The sequence below is a fragment of the Pinus tabuliformis genome, chromosome Q, assembly GCF_031772625.1.
Source record: "Pinus tabuliformis cultivar Carrire ecotype Pingquan chromosome Q, CPIR1, whole genome shotgun sequence".
Lineage (NCBI taxonomy): Eukaryota > Viridiplantae > Streptophyta > Pinopsida > Pinales > Pinaceae > Pinus > Pinus tabuliformis.
Window position 1 is genome coordinate 1,225,048,306 of NC_142296.1, and position 17,672 is coordinate 1,225,065,977.

Sequence of the window (17,672 nt, forward strand, 5' to 3'; positions counted from 1 at the left end):
CTAGCTCTTCTCTTCCTGCACTAGCCATGATCCTCAAGAAGGATCCACTTATCACAACTCATCAGGAGGTTAGAAGCATCCAAATACTCAAATATAAATGCAGAAAGTAACAATAATTAGATCCATAAGTAAAAACAAAAGTAAAGACATAAAGGATCACCACAAATCGAAAGGTACTTATCTTCAATGAGAGATGGTCATCTCCCTCTTGAACCAGTGTTCAAGAGCCATCACTATCCATTGTCTATATAATAATGTTGCCTTCAATATTTCAACCAACTTTATCAGCAACCAAGCCTAATAGAGACTATCCCATCTAGGGCTTCATCAAATCTGACACAAGTGCTTGAACATCTTCACATTAGTCATGCTAGGGTTTCTAAATTTCATATCTCAAATATTTTCCATAAACCAAGGTTTCTTCCAAACCCTAACCTTGTAGTATCCATCAAACCCTAATAACCAAATTCCTTAGGGTTTCCTTCATGTTATCACTCAGGTTGTTCCCTTTGACTCCTAATGGAATACGGCCGAGGTAACCACAAACCAATCTTTGGACTGCAGGTCCTAGCCTACCTGCAGTCAGAGAGGGCTCTCTCTTTATGATTTAGCTTTGTTTAGGGGTGATTTTAGGCTAGATATGAGTGCATGAGTTTGTTTTAAATTTGGTGGGATGGTTGATGCTTCAGACAGAGTTGGCATGCAAAGGATGAGAAATTCAGACCATTGGGCATGGAGTCAATGAATGTGAACTGAAGGGTGTGTTTTATTTGGCAGAAGAGGGGAATACAGAGCAGGATAGCTACACATGGCACAATGTTAAATGCTGGAACAAGGATGAAATGGAGGTTAGGGGATGAGAGGCAATTAAGGATCTCTCATCCAGCCAAAGAGGGAAAGTGGATGAAGGCTAAATAGGAGCAATGAAGAATTCCTAGACAGCATTCAGAAATGAGAGAAATAGCTTAAACATGATCAATTAAGTATGCATATTCATCACTAATTCAGAAGAAAACATAAAAGAATCACAGAAATTGAGCACAGAGTACGGTTAAGTAACATCTGAGCTATTCTTTCTTTCTGCAACTTAGGTCATGATACATAGATGATATAGACACATAGAAACTGAAAACAGAGATAAGAAAGACTTATTGAACCATGAGGAAGCACGAGAATTCCATATTAAGCTCTTCAGCCATTAAAACCACAACCAGCCAGTTCAGAAGCAAATATTCCAGCAATCTTTGATTATAGAAACTCTCAGGCTTACAGCGCAAGTCTAGAATGAGAAAAACAACCAACCAACCCTTTTTTCATAATAGAGGGTGGTTTAAATAGAGAAAATATCCAAAAATATCTACAAAACAGATCTCAGGGAAGATTTGTGGCAATAACTATGATCTAGCTACCTTCTACTGAACATAAATGCAATAAAATATCTATCTAACAGCTGCGCTGGGCCAGCTGGCATCTCAAAATATCCATCTAAGGCTGCGCATGAGGCAGCAGCATTCAAAACATGAGACTATGGGCGTCCTTTAGGCTCTGTGCTGTCCATTTTACAATGACTGCTCTTTATTCCTGAACTGCTGCTTTTATTCGGCTCTGCTTTCCTTAACTGTGATCAGATTTGGCCTTTAATGGCTTTAACTCCTGCTCTGATACTCTTTGACTTTGTTGGATCCTCTTAAATGCTCCTTTGTTGTGGCTTTACTGCTCCACTGATACACTTTAATGTTTTGCTTGAACCGATACACTTTAACTGGACTAATACACTTTAACGCTGAATTGATGGACTTTTCTCCACTGATACTCCTTATTCGGCTAATCACCCTTGCTTTATCACTAAAAAGGCAAAATATAACTGCTGCTGCGCTTTTGTTGCTTTTCCGCGGGCTTTAGAAGTGTTTCGGCGCTTGGCCGATCCAAATATCATAAAAAATGAGGAATATTGCAAAAATGGCGGAAGATCCGCACAATGATAACTGTGCTTGAGGCCTTAAACTTGATGTCTGGAGCTTTTCCGCATGGAGGCGATGAAAATCGATGAAGAAAATGACCTGGTACCTTTGCTGCTGAAGTGCGAGCGGGCGCCGAATCAAAAATATGAAGAAAAAGCCTTTTTAACCTCATAGGTGGGCAAAAACCACTTTACACAGGGAATGGCTGCTTTTCCAGGTGGGAGCGACCAATATTGAAGAAAATAGGGAAGATTGAACGCGGGCCGTTGGATCGCGCGAAGGCAGATCCAACGGCTGCGACGAAGTCGCAATATCGCATCGGTGGGGGAGCGAGGGGTCATACATATATATATGATCAGCGATAAACGAAGGCTGCGACGTGATCTGGACCGTTAGATTGGCGGGGCGATCGGACGGCTGGGGTTATGTCGAGGATATCGCTATCGGCGGGGCGGAGGGCTATATGCGTATGTGGATTGCGATGGCGCGATCGCCGATATCGCATCGGCGATCGGAGGAGGAATGGGCGCTGCGATATTGTTTATAAGCGATGCGATATATGGGGGCAAGCGACTTCATATGGACCGTCGGATGAGCGATTAGATTGGACGGTTGCGATCTAATCGCTACATCGCGTCGGGGAGGCTATAAAAGGGCCAATTCATGGTTGCTGCGACCTTCGACAGCGATTTCGCGTCGGAGGGGAGGAACATGGGATCGGAAGCATATTTTATGATTCGGCCAAGGCATAATGTGATCGGAAGATGGCTTCTCCGATTGGAGGAAGGATATTATGCATCGGAGATGGGGAATATCAAATCGGAGGGGGTTTTTATATATGGGAAAAGGGTTTTATGGGGAAAATGAGGGATTTCTAATACTTCGGAAGGGGTCCGAAAGTATGAATGAGGGTTTTGAGCCTTGAAAAGGTTAAAACATGGGTGATGGAGGGTTGAATGCATAGGAAGAAGGATTTTATGCTTTGGAAGGGGTCCAAAGCATTGGGAGGATGGTTAAGGAGCAAAACTAGGGAGGCCAAGATTAAGCTGTTTGGCCTTCCCATGCTTGAAAACTGATCAAAATGGATTACTCATCAGGACTGGAACAAAGCAGTGGCATTTAGATTAGCTCACTTTCACGGATACTTCTCTGGCCATCTGTATCAAATATGGAGCATTGCAGCAAGCAAAGTATGACATATTTGGCATGTAAAAATGTCGATCATGAAAGATGATTAACCTGCTGCAGCAGGAGGCTAACACTTCAAACCCTAGAATTATTTTAGGTCTCCTCCATCCTCTCTTGCTTCCATCAATGGTGTCATCATAAGGGTGATCTTCATGAATTTTCTTCAACCCAAATCTGATACCATGTTAGTTTTTCTTAGAGCTATATTGTTCCTTGCTTTGATCATTGCAATTCGTCATTTACACATTAAATTCACCCCATAACATCATAACATTATTCTGATTTACATCATTATTCAATAACATATGAAACTATGTAGAAAGAGCAATATCATCATCATCAATTAAGTGGAACATAAAGGAAGAATAGAAGAAAATCATTTACACATAGAGACACCAAGATTGGTTGAAGACCAGGGAAAAACCCACTATGGGAAAAACCCACTATGGGGAAAACCCTTTCAAATTCTTCTTCTTAATAGATTGTCATTGAATGATTTAGCAAAAGAGAGTACAATGATCCATATCTTCAACCATAAACCTAACCATCAAAATCAACTAAACAACATCCATGAGATGAACCTAACCATGTTCATACTCAAAGCCCTGATTCAAAAGCCTATAATGAACTATCACTGTCTATAGTCAACTATCAAACATTGTGGTCAACAAGCGAAAACTTCGGACAACTGAAAAACCAAACCCTAGCTTCCAATCGCATGGAGAACACGTTGTGCGAGTGACTGAAAAGCTTTAGTTGCACAGATGAGTCGGTCAGCGAGAAAGTGTAGCCGAGATCTCTCTGTGACATGTCTGTGGTCGAGGCTGAAAACCCTAAAATAGTGATGTGATCTTCGAACCTTGCAATTTCACTTTCCTGCGAAACCATTCTTCTGTGGATTTGCCTCAGACCTATGCGAGACAAAAACAAGAAAGAGAATAGAAGAATGTCTCATAATGATGTCCAAATGAGGTTGATGTCACTTGTATTTATAGCCTTCCAAGGGTGTCCAACTTGCTTTAGGGTCGACCTGATCAAATATACACATGTGGGCTTAGAATTCAAAAATATACTTTTCCTTGTCCAAATTTGATGATCTTTAGGTCGATTTTGATCCTCTCGAAAAGAGGAATTCAATGCAATCATCATCTTCATCAAATGAGTTGTCCAAAGTGGGATTTGTCCCTAGTTGCCAATTTTAAAACTTCATAGGTGTTTTGCAACTTATACCATATCTCTTTTGTTGTATTACAATGAATCACCCTGCAAAGTATGATTTTGATAGGCCACTCAAGATGGCACTCATGACCTTTGCATTATGCTTATCATTCTTCCTATCATCTACTATAGATTTTCAGACATCAACATCAAGAGTCATCAGATATGCCTTCATACTTATCTTCCAGAAGGCATAGTTTGATCCATCAAACATAGAAGCTTTAATTGAACCTTCATGAATAGCCATGGTCCCTCTGAGATATTCCTTCCAGCAGCTAGATTACTTCTGAAGGGACCTGATCTGGTACCAAATGTTTGATTCATGATCATACTAAAAGGAGGGTTCAATTAATATAATGACAATTTTTACTTATTTAAATCTATTCAAACATCATAAAACATCAAGCTCATAAACTGAACAAGTAATTCAAGATATACGTGGAAACCCTTATAGGAGAAAAACACAAACTTTCATTATATGAAAGATCTTGTAGGCACCAACCTACATGAGACATCAATCCCCTCTGTAGTTTTGTAGACACCAATCTACATGAAAATCCAATTTTATATTTTTTTTTTACACACCAACCTATATGAGACACCAATCCTCTCTTGTGCTTTAAAGACACCAACCTACAGGAAACACCAATCCCCTTTGTAGTTTTGTAGGCACCAATCTACATGAAACACCAATCCCCTCTTTTGTTTTGTAGGCACCAAACTATAGGAGACACTAATCCTCTCTTGTGCTTTAACGACACCAACCTACAAAAAACACCAATCCCATTTGTTGTTTTGTAAGCATCAACCTACAAGAGACATTAATCCCCTCTGTTACTATGTAGGCACCAACCTACAAGAGACACCAATCTCCATTGTTGCAAGATTTATAGGCACCAACTTACATGAGACATCAATTCCCACTGCTGCAAATATTTGTAGATACCAACCTACTTCATCGAATATACTTGCTTCTTCACAATGTCTGTTATCTTCTTTTGCTTTCACCAAGTCTTCCTACTGCTTCTACCTTCATCAGGTATACATGTTGCTTCTTCCTTCATCGAGTCAACTTTTCCCAAAACTTGTTGCTCTTGGCTTCTTCCCAAAAATGAACTTACATAACATGCCACATATCCAATGTTCCAAATTTGGTTATGGAATTTCTACCACATGTACCTGGATATATCTTCTTTGACCCCTCCAGATTTCACACTCTGAAACATCTCAAAAAAAACTTATAGCGAAAGGTCAACTTGACTCATTTGAAGATTGATTTAGGAACATTCAAGAACACTAATTTTCTTAGATCATATCTCCAAAATTATAATGAAACAACGTCTTAAAGTTATACTACAAGTACCCTGAGATCTCTTCCTTGTCTCCTTCAAATTTCAAATTTTGAAACATCATAGAAAGAAAGTTATAGCGAAAATACCAAGCTGACTTGTTTGAAGTAGATTTTATGAGCATTCAAAAAGCCTAACTTCCTTGGACAATATCTCCAAAATTATAGCAAACCGAGGTATGAAATTTTAGTTGCATGTACATGAATATCTTCTATATGTATTCTCCAAGATTCGCGCTCTGAAACATCTCAAAAGAAAAATTATAGTGAAAATACCAAACTAGCCGATTTAAATTTTAGAAGCATTAAAGAGGCCTAACGTCCTTAAAGGATATCTCTGAAGTCATAGCAAACCAAGATCTGAAATTTTAATCACAATTACTTGATGATCTTCTCTTTGTATCCTCCAAGTTTCACGTTCCAAAACATCCCAAAAGAAATGTTACAGAGAAAATGCCAAGCTGGGCTATTTGATGAGCATTTAGGAAGCCTAACTTCCTTAGTCCATATCTTTGAAATTATAGCAAACTAGGTTCTGAAATTTGAACCACAAGTACATGAAGATCTTCTATCTATATCCTCCAAGTTTCAAATTCTGAAACATCCCAGAAGAAAAATTTGTAGCGAAAACTCCAAGATGGCTCGTTCACACCATCAATCACATTTTTTCTTCCACTTTTAGACTCCAAGAATCACCCCAAAAATTATTCCTCACCTCCTTTTGTGACATAACCTCTCTTCTTACTTGGATTATATTCAAATGCACTCACATGCCTTTTTATTTATAATGTTTTATATCCACTTATGAGGTGACTTGTAAAACTGGTTGGGTCGCCCTACTTGTACTTTGGTTGGGTCATCCACACAAAATATTTCATATCTATTCATTTCTATTGAATTAGAGGGAGTACCATATAACATTGGAAAGATATTAGAAAAAAAATATCCAACCATATATCCTATGCTGGCATTCAAGCTAAGTAATTAGAATATAAATTCCTTCAAAGGTAGGGTATCCAAATGGGGCATCAAAAGTCTAAAAACAATATTTCCAACAATCTTTATCTTGGACATAAGTAGTCTCCCTTTGTCTTTGACATTATCGACGATAATATTTCCAACACATGAAACCATAAACCAAAAAAGTTAATGAGAATCCCTTGAGGAGATGGCCAAATAAAAAAGGGAGAAGCAGGAAGTTTCAACTTTTAAGTCATGGAAAAGCAAAACAGGGCTTCTAGTACTTACAATGTAGCATGGGTACCAAATTGCAAGATAAGTATGCTAACTAAGGCATCCCATGAAGAGTAGACACTACCACACAAGCTACGATGTGCAACAAAAAAGAGGGCCAACACCATATCTTAGTAGGGTTGAACCTAAGGCATAATGTTCGCACAAATGATGGCTAATAATGCAAGATTTGAATGTGAGGAAATACTTATCACTATATTCTAAATGAAACGCATACCTCAACGTTCACGGAAGATCGCATAGAAAATAGTAAAAAGAATGTATCCAAATCCTTGTACACATGATTGACAATCGTAGTCCAAAAGTTAACAAATCTAACATAAACCTCTAATAACATCACATGCTCAGCAATACAAAGTTTTAAAAACAAAAACCCTAAAAATAGAATATGGTACAAAGAAAAACATTGAATTGCTTACGCATAATACTTCTTTAGGTAGAACCCCTTGCAAGAATCGAGCCAAGGATTATTTTCATAATCAATGAACTCGTGGTCCTTGTTGGCATCATATGGCACACCATGTCATGCAAGTTTCAATTTCATGTTTTGATCATAACATGATTATGGTCATGAACTAGAACCAAATTACTGTCAAAAACAACTAGAGGAAAAACATGGTTAGAATAAGAGTCATTGCAACTCCTCGTTAATGCCCATCAAGACAGGCTAAAGATACAAGGCATTCATCTTTAGCATGGAATAGAATGGAAAATTTAATGATGAATTCCAAAAAAGGAATCCTAGCCACATGCAGGTTAAGTATTAGCATTTCACTTGATGCCCAAGAAAATGCATCTGAAAAGTCTTTCAAATGAGCACTATAAAGGTTGAATTTTATAACAGAAGAGCAAAAAAAAAAAAAACTTGCTCTAATCAAAGGGTGATCAAAAGGGACAAGTTTCAAGGAGAGTTCAAGAGGTATATTATTCAACATGTTCACCAATGTTCACCAAAATACTTCCTGCATACCCATCATGTGCAAAGATGCGGCATTGGTACCACTAGAAATCTCTACATCAAATAATGCTTTTCATGTCAACCTCTAACTATTCCAACTCGAGAAGAAAGGGTGGGAAATGATGCATATATTCCCATCGTCTTTATCAACCATAGTCATGGATTTGAAGGAAACTCGATATCCAACAAATCACGTAACTAGGAGGGTTGAGGGCAGGAATGGGCACTGTGAACTGATCATATCTCATATCATGACGGATATTTTAATCAGCATTGGTTGTTGCCAACTGTATTGCGCAATAAGAAATCTCTTCCACACTCAACAACATGCTCAATCCAAATGATTCTACTTCTTAAGGATGAGGCACTGCCCAAGGGTCCTAATTGACAACTAAGAAGTTAGATGAAACCACACTAGAAGTTGAGGAAAAACCTTATGATTTAATACCACCCAAAGTCATCATATAGATAGGAGCAAAGTTGGAAGCAATGAAGGGTGGAGGTATGGGGAGTGTACCCATCAACGATGAGTATTTAAACATACTCGCATCATACTATTGTAAGCACCCATGGAACCACTATTGAATGGAATGCCCATACCAATGATACTTCTGGAATTTGGCATATTATAGGCTAATTGATCAATACTGACCATTTTTCCTTCATGAAGAAAGCAAAGGACTCCAAATACCAAGAACACAATGGTGGGCATCACATAAAACCAACTATGCCCTAACAAAATATTATAGTCAAAGGGATATCAACTACTTCATTTCATATAGTATTTCCACCTAACTCAACAAGAAAGGGGGAAATGATTACATGGAACTCAAAAATATAGTAGTAAAACACTTTCAACATGGTGTTTGATTAGACAATCTCTAGAGAACCTAAAGCTCTCCAACATGACAAAAACATAATGCAAGTGGAGGCTCCTTCATTAACAACACAGTTAAAGATCGTTGTCCCCTATGAATATACTTGTATATGGAAAGTTGTCAGGTGGAGGAACCTAGAGAAACTTTGGTCAATGCCAAATGTAATTAAACATATATTTGCAAGATCAAATGCACCAATTGTAGTCAACAATGCTTTATGCTACATCAGATGGTTTTGAAAGACCTCAAGGGAGACATAACACATGGTGCTTGAACTATATCCTCAACAATAGTATAATTGTGACTAGCTCGGACATTCAAGTTATGCATAGACCTTCATAAAACACCCTTGGGTGGGAAAAGAAGTTAAGAACTATTTCCAGAGGAAAACCACACTGAGATGAAGATAAAAACCTATTAGTGGGGCCACTCTTAGAAATCTCTTAATTACAAGCTCTAATCTAACTATTGACTCCTTGGTCAGACATGTATACATTGGCATTCGTGACAATCCCCCTTTGCGAGGGATTGGCCTATGTGCCCCCCTTATGAAGATGAACGGCTTGTTGTTGCTACAAGGAAAAGAATTTGTTGGAATGGTAGTTGATGTTGGACTCCCTATTAGGATAAGTATCAATTAATATCTTCCATCTGAGGACATTGAAAAGTAATATGGTCTCCATTGCTAAGATTGCATAGAAACTTTAGTTTATTCTTCTATTTAATGTCTCTCACCTCAACATTTTGATTAGGGTTAGTCCCTTGCCTAGGATTAGAATTATTCTTTGCACTTTTCTTTTCTCCTCCAAGTTGTTAATCATTCTTCAAATCTGTGGATTGCACAAATGAATGTCCAAGGTCTAAGTAGGGATTGTGGCATTTTGTGATACAAACATGGTTGAAGGTACATTAGAGAATATGGTCATTTGACCCATTTGACATATTAATTGACCAATAGAAGCATGGAAAGTGGAGCCAACCATGCTATTGGCAAGTGGTTGTGACGTAGGTTTGGATGAGTCCATTGACAGCCTAGGATCATGTAGGATTATATTATATAACCTGCCAAATTGAAAATAAAACAAATATAAATATTGAGCATGCAGAGTCACCTGCCTTCAATTACAACCCTTGACATAACCAAATCCTTGGCAATTGGAGGTAATAGTGACTTCACTAGCCAATCCCCTAGGACTTGATCCAAAATATCAACTCTGATAGATCTAGGTCATTGTTTCCATTCATGGATATGATCAAGGATATGTGTGGAAATACTCTAATGTGAAGACATCAAAAGCTATATTAAAATCTCATATCATATTGCAAGTTGGAAATGTATCAAAACTGACATCACCAAAGATGAAAAATCATTGAATGAAGCACCCAATTATTGAAAGCACCACTCCATGATGTTACCTATCAAGATTTTCTAGTAAAGACAACCTAATTCTATTGTCCACCAATGAGTTAGTTGAACACTGTAAATGGTAGGTCATGACATGCATGGAAGGATCTTCCCCAGACTTTCCATCAAAATTGGGTATGTCAATTGGGAATTTCGTGGGTAATTTTAGCCATATGAGTTTGTGCTTAATGGGGTCATTTTTCAGCCTAAATAGATTCAGTGAATTCAAATTCACCAAGAAAAGTAACTTTGCATTGGAAAATAGATCCTATGGCATTAAAGACGGACCTTGTGGTTTTGATGGAATCATAGACCCCCCCATACTACTACCCCTAGGGATATTCCTACACCCAGGATTGGCAGAAAAGCTAACTACAAGACTAAACCCAAGATGAAAATTCCATCCAAATACAATCATTAATATGTTAACAATGGGCATACTAAAGATTGGCAATCTTGTGGAAGGAAGTGATATGACCAACAACATTCCCCAGATGGGAGCACCTGATGTTTGAGGCATAGAAGTGGAAATAGTTGTCCCATTAACTAGCGAAATGGAGGTGGTCATTAACTCCTCCAATCACATTAGGGATGTGCAAATAAGTCCTCCCATACTAGATGACATCATGTAAGAAGTACTAAACAATGAAAAATGATCACCAAAATGAGGTCTACTCAACCTAACAAGTAAAGGGTCTAAAGTCTCAGTCAAAAGAGGGGTGAAATTGGTTGGAGGACTCTTTTCAACAACTTCAATATCCACATTTTAGTCTCCTTTGAATCTGATGAGTGAGTCTCAAATACTATTGTCTATGAAAACAGGAAAGACGTTGGTCAGCCATAATGAAAGATGTGTTTTAACAAAAGAAAACAACAACCTAAGGCCAACTAGACATAACCAAACATAGAGCACACCCTAGCAAATATACAAGCTCTAGTAGACTATCCACTAGTGGTGAAATGAACCTTCTAAAAAACTAATCTGGGATGATGAGGGCCCAAGACTACTAGCAGAGGTGTGAGAGATAGTTATGTTAACCTTCCAACAACAAGCACTCAAGTTGTGAGTATCTTAGTGAAGACAACCAACCTCCAAGGGAGCTAAAATGTAGATTATGTGTATGTGCCAGGTATCATTAGTACTTCCCACATGCAATCACTTGTGTGATGCCCTAGGAAAAGCCACTAAGTTTACCATTTCACAATCAAAATTTGGAGGGAATAGTAGTGGGTCAAAGACTATGCATATGGGCATACGATACAGTAATGGTCAAGATTGTTCTTCAACACAAAGCTTTCGAGAAAAATGGTGTCATCGCAAGGACTTGCCACTTTAATCCAAAACCCCCATACATGCAACAGTTCTACCAAACAAGCGAAGAGGGGTAACATGTTCCACTTGCTCAACTTGACCATATTACTTGACATGTGCAAGATATGATTTACCCACAATAATTCCTTGCTACTAATAGAGTTATCTCTCTTTAGTCATTTCCTACTTCAATTTTGTGGCCTTAGAGAGTTTACTCTCCAATCCCACACTAAGGCCCTAGACCGTAAACTAATGTGCATTTCCTCGAACGAAAATGTATACTTCATTTTAAATCGACGCTTCTTTTTAGGTTTGGTGTTTACTCAAAGTTATGAAGTGGACATCATGATGTTCTTGACTCTTTCAATCCAAAGAATTAAGCAAGACACTAAAGATACACAAAAATGCAATTTCATTTCCTTTCAATGAATTCTAACCATGGAAGGGAGCTAGAAGGTATTTTCCTATTTTTCACAAATTGAAACAATTAATGCAACAATTACTTCACAAATGAAAACCACCAAATCAAATTCCTCTTGAAATTTTAGATCTCAAACCAATTTCAATATTGCAACTTCAATAAGAAATCACAAATGCAGAGGAAAAGAGAAAAACAAAATGAGGTTTTTTACCCTTTTTTCTTAGAAATTATACACAAATTGAAACAATTAATGCAACAATTACTTCACAGATGAAAACCACCAAATCAAATTCCTCATGAAATTTTAGATCTCAAACCAATTTCAATATTACAACTTTAATAAGAAATCACAAATGCAGAGGAAAAGAGAAAAACAAAATGAAGTTTTTTACCCTTTTTTCTTAGAATTTATCCTAAATGTAATCGATAAAGGACAAAAGGATGGAAACTCAATGTAGATATTAACCTCTCAAATGTATGTAAAAAAAAACAAACTAAAAGGCAAGAAAGAAGGGGGAAAATGCAAAATAAAGGTATGCAAAATACATGCTCCTTCTATGAAGCCAAGAAGTGTGTACACGCAGTTATTGCGAGGAAAAGAAACATGTACACACTTTATCTGTAAGGGAAAAGTGTATACAAGTCCACAAGATAAAGTTTTCACATCTAATTTTAAATCAATGATATAATCCACATCTCAAACTTCGATTTGGACAATTTGTGTTTTTGAACTTCCTATTTTTTCAAGAGGAACTCGAGTCTACAACAAATTTCTTCATAGAGAGTTTCAAATTTTGACTATCTAATCTTTGGTTATCCCCAATGAAGTTGTCAATTATGTTGTAGAGATTCATCTATGGATAAACAAATCCACTCATTGGCTGGATATACGCCAACGATATTATGGATAAACAAGTCCCCTTATTGGCTAGATACAAGCCAATGATAGACAACAAAATAGATCACTACTTTTCTCATCAAGCTAATCACATAATTTCGTAAGCAAATTAGAGATGAAAGGGAAACATACCTTAGATCCAACAATTGGCCAACTTATCCACTAAACTCTTCTCGATCCAATTCTAATGATGATGCTCCACTCAGTCACCTACACAATAATAAGACAAGAAGCACCTTTCTCATGGCCTTATAACATTACAAATGAAATATTGCATGATTAAGTTCTACTCTAATGGCTCAAACCTATTTTGATCCACAAAATCATATTCAAGATACAAATTAAATCTAAGAACATAGGAGATTTTTCGGGGAAAAGAGTGTAGATTTTTATTAAAGGAATTGAGATAACATCAATAGATGATTGTTGCATTGAGATTTGTTATCGTACTTCTAGATCTAAGGCTTGGAACTATTCTCCTTAGCCACGAGCTCAACCTGTTGAACAAGCATGACCAATCCATGTATCATAATAAGAAGGTAGGGAAAGCTCACACCTAGGCTTTAGTCACACTATATTGATGCCCAACACTCAACAATCTATAGCAACTCAAGACCAAGTGATCATGCTCCAATTAACAACATAGAGATGTTTTTCCATGTGATGCCCTCTTCCCTTAGGTTGGCTCCCTTTTATATAATCTTTGAGGAGATTGAGATAAATTTGATCACATGTGAGCTTAAGCAATTACAAGGCATGCACAAGTTTCATGCTTAAATACAATTTTTTTCCAACTCATAATGATTCTTTTGCTCAAGTTCCATGCTGAAATATGAGCTTTCATCAATCCATTATGAACTTTTCACTCAATTATAAAATTATTTTATAATTAAAAATTGTAATGAAATAATTATAATTTTTTTGGTCAATTATGTAATTTCAGCTTCATAACATCTTATAGCAATTTTGTAAAACCTATGGCTGCAAATACAAATATAGTGTTTACCCCAGATCTAAAATCACATTGAAAATCCAAAAAAATAGCTTTATCTTGAAATATCTCTGAAATAATTGAGTTGTAAAGGTTTTAAAACCTCTTTCCATCCAAACTTTAAGTGAACTACTTGAAAACTTTGTGATTCCTAGTAGAGCCATCAATTAACGTGGTGTTAGGTTTTTTACCTGGTACATAAAAGCACAACCACCCCTGCAACCCCACAGTTGGTTAATGATGACTGTCAGTTGGTTAATGATGACAGTAATAATGTTAAATAGTTTGCAAGAAGCACACTTATCATATAACTATTTTTCTGGACAATTATTAAATATGAGATGTTCTGTGAACCTAAGTTCCAATTTTGCTATGTGAAGATCATCTCCACCGGTGAAACTGTCAACATCCAAAACCTTTTTTCTTGGACAAAACAAATCATTACAAATTTCTTTATTTCCACTATATAAGTGACCACACTTTTCATTTACCTCTTGGCTGCACGTGTTTACCTTTTACTAGATTTTGATTTCTCTATTTTAACAAATATTTAAATATAGATTCAGCAAAAGCCAAGATACTAAAATTTGATTTCTCTATTTTAACAAATATTTAAATATAGATTCAGCAAAAGCCAAGATACTAAAATTTGGTGAGAGAGCTTATATTTCATTCTTCCTAATGACAGTTCTCATTTAGATCTATCGGATGCATTTACTAGTGTTGTAGCTGAAACTCTCTTAACTTTAATATATGATGAATTATAGCAGAGTTCACATAAGAGCTTTATGGCATAGTTCTGCAACCTCAATACCCGATCCTTACCAGCTCCACATCTGTAATCCCTTACTCGTCTGATAATATTCTTTCCTTTTTTTTTCCTTCTTTTCCTCTATATCGTCTTGTACAATTTGTGCAAACAGTTACAAAAACATGTCACTCTCTTGTGCCTCTACATTTGTAAGATTGTCCAGTCAGCTTGGGCGAAATGAATTTTATAGTAACTACTTGGCTTTTAAAACCTGGGCATTGATACCGATGTAATGGATTTAAAGAGTATTACATTCAGGCATGCAAACATTGACAACCTCATGAGAATTCAATGAATGTTATAAATTACTGAGACAACAAATTTCTTCTAAATTATCATCAATCTGCATTGTTGCAACGTTTCACTCGTGACACAATACGCCTACATGTGCTAGCTCTTCATGAATGGATGAGCAACAGACTTTAAAGGTTAATTGTGCCCCTTTATATATACTAATCCTCCCCAATATAGGTTCCTGCTCCCGAGTTTGCCAGTATATTTCTGTTCTATCCATTCTCCAGGGTTATTGTCCTCCAAGATCCATCTATAATGTAGCTGAGCAGTTACAAAGCTGACATTATGTGACGATGATTTAGTAATTAGTTTTTAGCAGGGCATTACTCATTTCATTAGCAGCAGCATTGAACATGTTGATGTGCGCTAGTGAATTGATGAAAAAATGAGATGTGCAAGGACGGAAAGTTATTTTCTAACTTTATGAATCGATGAGATTTTTCTACCCAATTTTAAAGTCTTATCCAGTGTCCTTTGTCTAGTATATGCCGATAATTTCTGGTAGTTGTAATGAAAATAATGGCTACTCTGCAGTAATGAAGAATGAATGAAAGCTATAATGACAAACGAACTATACGTACTCTCTCGTAAAAGTTTAAATCAGCTATGTGGGTACTATAACTTGCTATATTGTTTTGATAATCTAAATCATTCATATTAAGTTCGTGCTAACAAATTGTGTCGAAAGAGTCGAACATCGAAATGAAAAAAAAAAGTTGTACTTTCTGATTAAAATTACCAATCAATATGAAGGGGTGATAATGCAGAAACGATCCAAAGGAAATCAATTATGCCTTCCAGATTGGTGGTATAATGGTATTATCTTCAGCCCATACTGCTGTGTTTGAATGGATAAAGATGAAAAGGAGTAGTAGATAGCTATTTCTGCAATCTTTCTTTTGTATAGATAGCTTGGTTACGCATTCCTCTTACTGGTAAACAACTTTTGCAGAAAGAAATATTTATTTAGTGTGCAAATTTGCATTTCCTCGCCCACCAAAACTGGATTTAAGCTTTGCCAGCAAGATCTTTGCTGTTCTTAAAGCTGTAAAAAGTATCATTTAGCAAAGAAATTAGAACATGATAGAAGGCAAATTCTTGAGTAGGAAATTTTAAAATAAACCATGTTTGCCTTGTTACTCTCAAGGGAAATAATCAATAAGCAACCGCTATATACCTCATAGAACACCCCTATATATCTACCTCCGTTATTTTGCTGCAGTTTTTGTGGACAAATGTTTCCACGGTTCCAGTTAAAGGGAAGTATGCTGTAGGATAGAGCTCGGTTTTATGGTAAAAAGGAAAAAAGGCTCATACTGGTCAGTGGAGCAGGTATACAGTAATGTTTGCATATGCCTACTTCAGATTATATAATATAGGAGAAATAATATTACAAATTTATACAACATCATATCAAACCATTTCTTAACTAAAGAGAGAGGTTTAGAAATTCTGTCAAAGCTCCCACCATTCATTATCCGGTTAGAAACAATCTTATCCAACTGAGATCCAACAACCTCCTAAAATTCTCATGATCATCATCTAGTCCTCTGCAACAAATGTTCCACCATGAATGGAAAAACTTCCTCCTCAACAAGTTTTATATCTGGTCCAACCAAGGATTTGCATCTCGTACATTAATCATGTAGATATGATCAAATTGTCGGTATCTATATAAAAAACAACCATCCACCAGAATACATGATTACCTAACCATTGTAATTATCAATCTAGTAGCATCTCCTTCAAGTACATGGTTTATTCAACTTCTTGATGAACTCTACCCAAATGTACAGAAAACTTCAAGTTTCTAGGCCTACCGCACCTCCCAAAATCTACAATCATGAAAAGCCATGATCACAGCCTTCTCTCGTGAGAGAATCAAGCACATATTGGCTTTTATACCATGTTAACTAACAGAACAGAAGACATTGTTTCCGACGAAACTGAGTCTGCCTCATCTATTTATCAAACAGTATTACATATTTTATACAACATCATATCAAAACCCACTTTCTAACTAAAGAGAGAGAGGTCAAGCTCCCGATCGGGATGCGGGTCGACGTTAGAGAAGCCGGGCTGGGATGTGATATGGGCAGTATGAAGGTCATAACAACCGCCGTCCCCCACATGCTCAAGGCAAGGGGTGCGGTGTCCTTCAGTATGAATGCATGGACAGTGAGTTGGCAAGGTGGTGAAGGAAGGAATAAGGAAGGGTGGCGGAGAAGGTTAAGGCATTCGACGTGCAGGGTAAGAGAGAGCAGCTGTGGAGATGGGAGGTGACTCAGAGCTGGGGAGGGGCGAAGGCAAGCAAGGAACCTTGGTTGCGGACAAGAAACGGATTCCCGATATGTAATTTGGTCCCGCTCTTGTATCAATTCCATGATCTGGTTGGGGTTCTGTTGGGGAAAGGGAGGGGCAAGCGACCATCTCAATAGGGAGTTGCTTTGTATGGGATGCACTGGAGGAGGAAAGGGTGTGCCATGGCCTGGTTCTGCTTTCTGTTTCTATCCCAATCGAACCAAAACCTTGGTAGCGGAATTGGCAATTGTGAGCTAAGAAGATACGCGGGCCCATTTCTAGTTTCTCAGACCAGGGGAATAGGGGATAGTGGGTTTGCCATTCCTGAGGGGCTAGGAGCTGAAGAGAGAGGAACGAAAGAGTTGAGGGCAGGGGGCAGGGAATTCAGCCATGGCAGTAGGACGCCAAGAAACCCTTGGGAAACTGGGCACCTG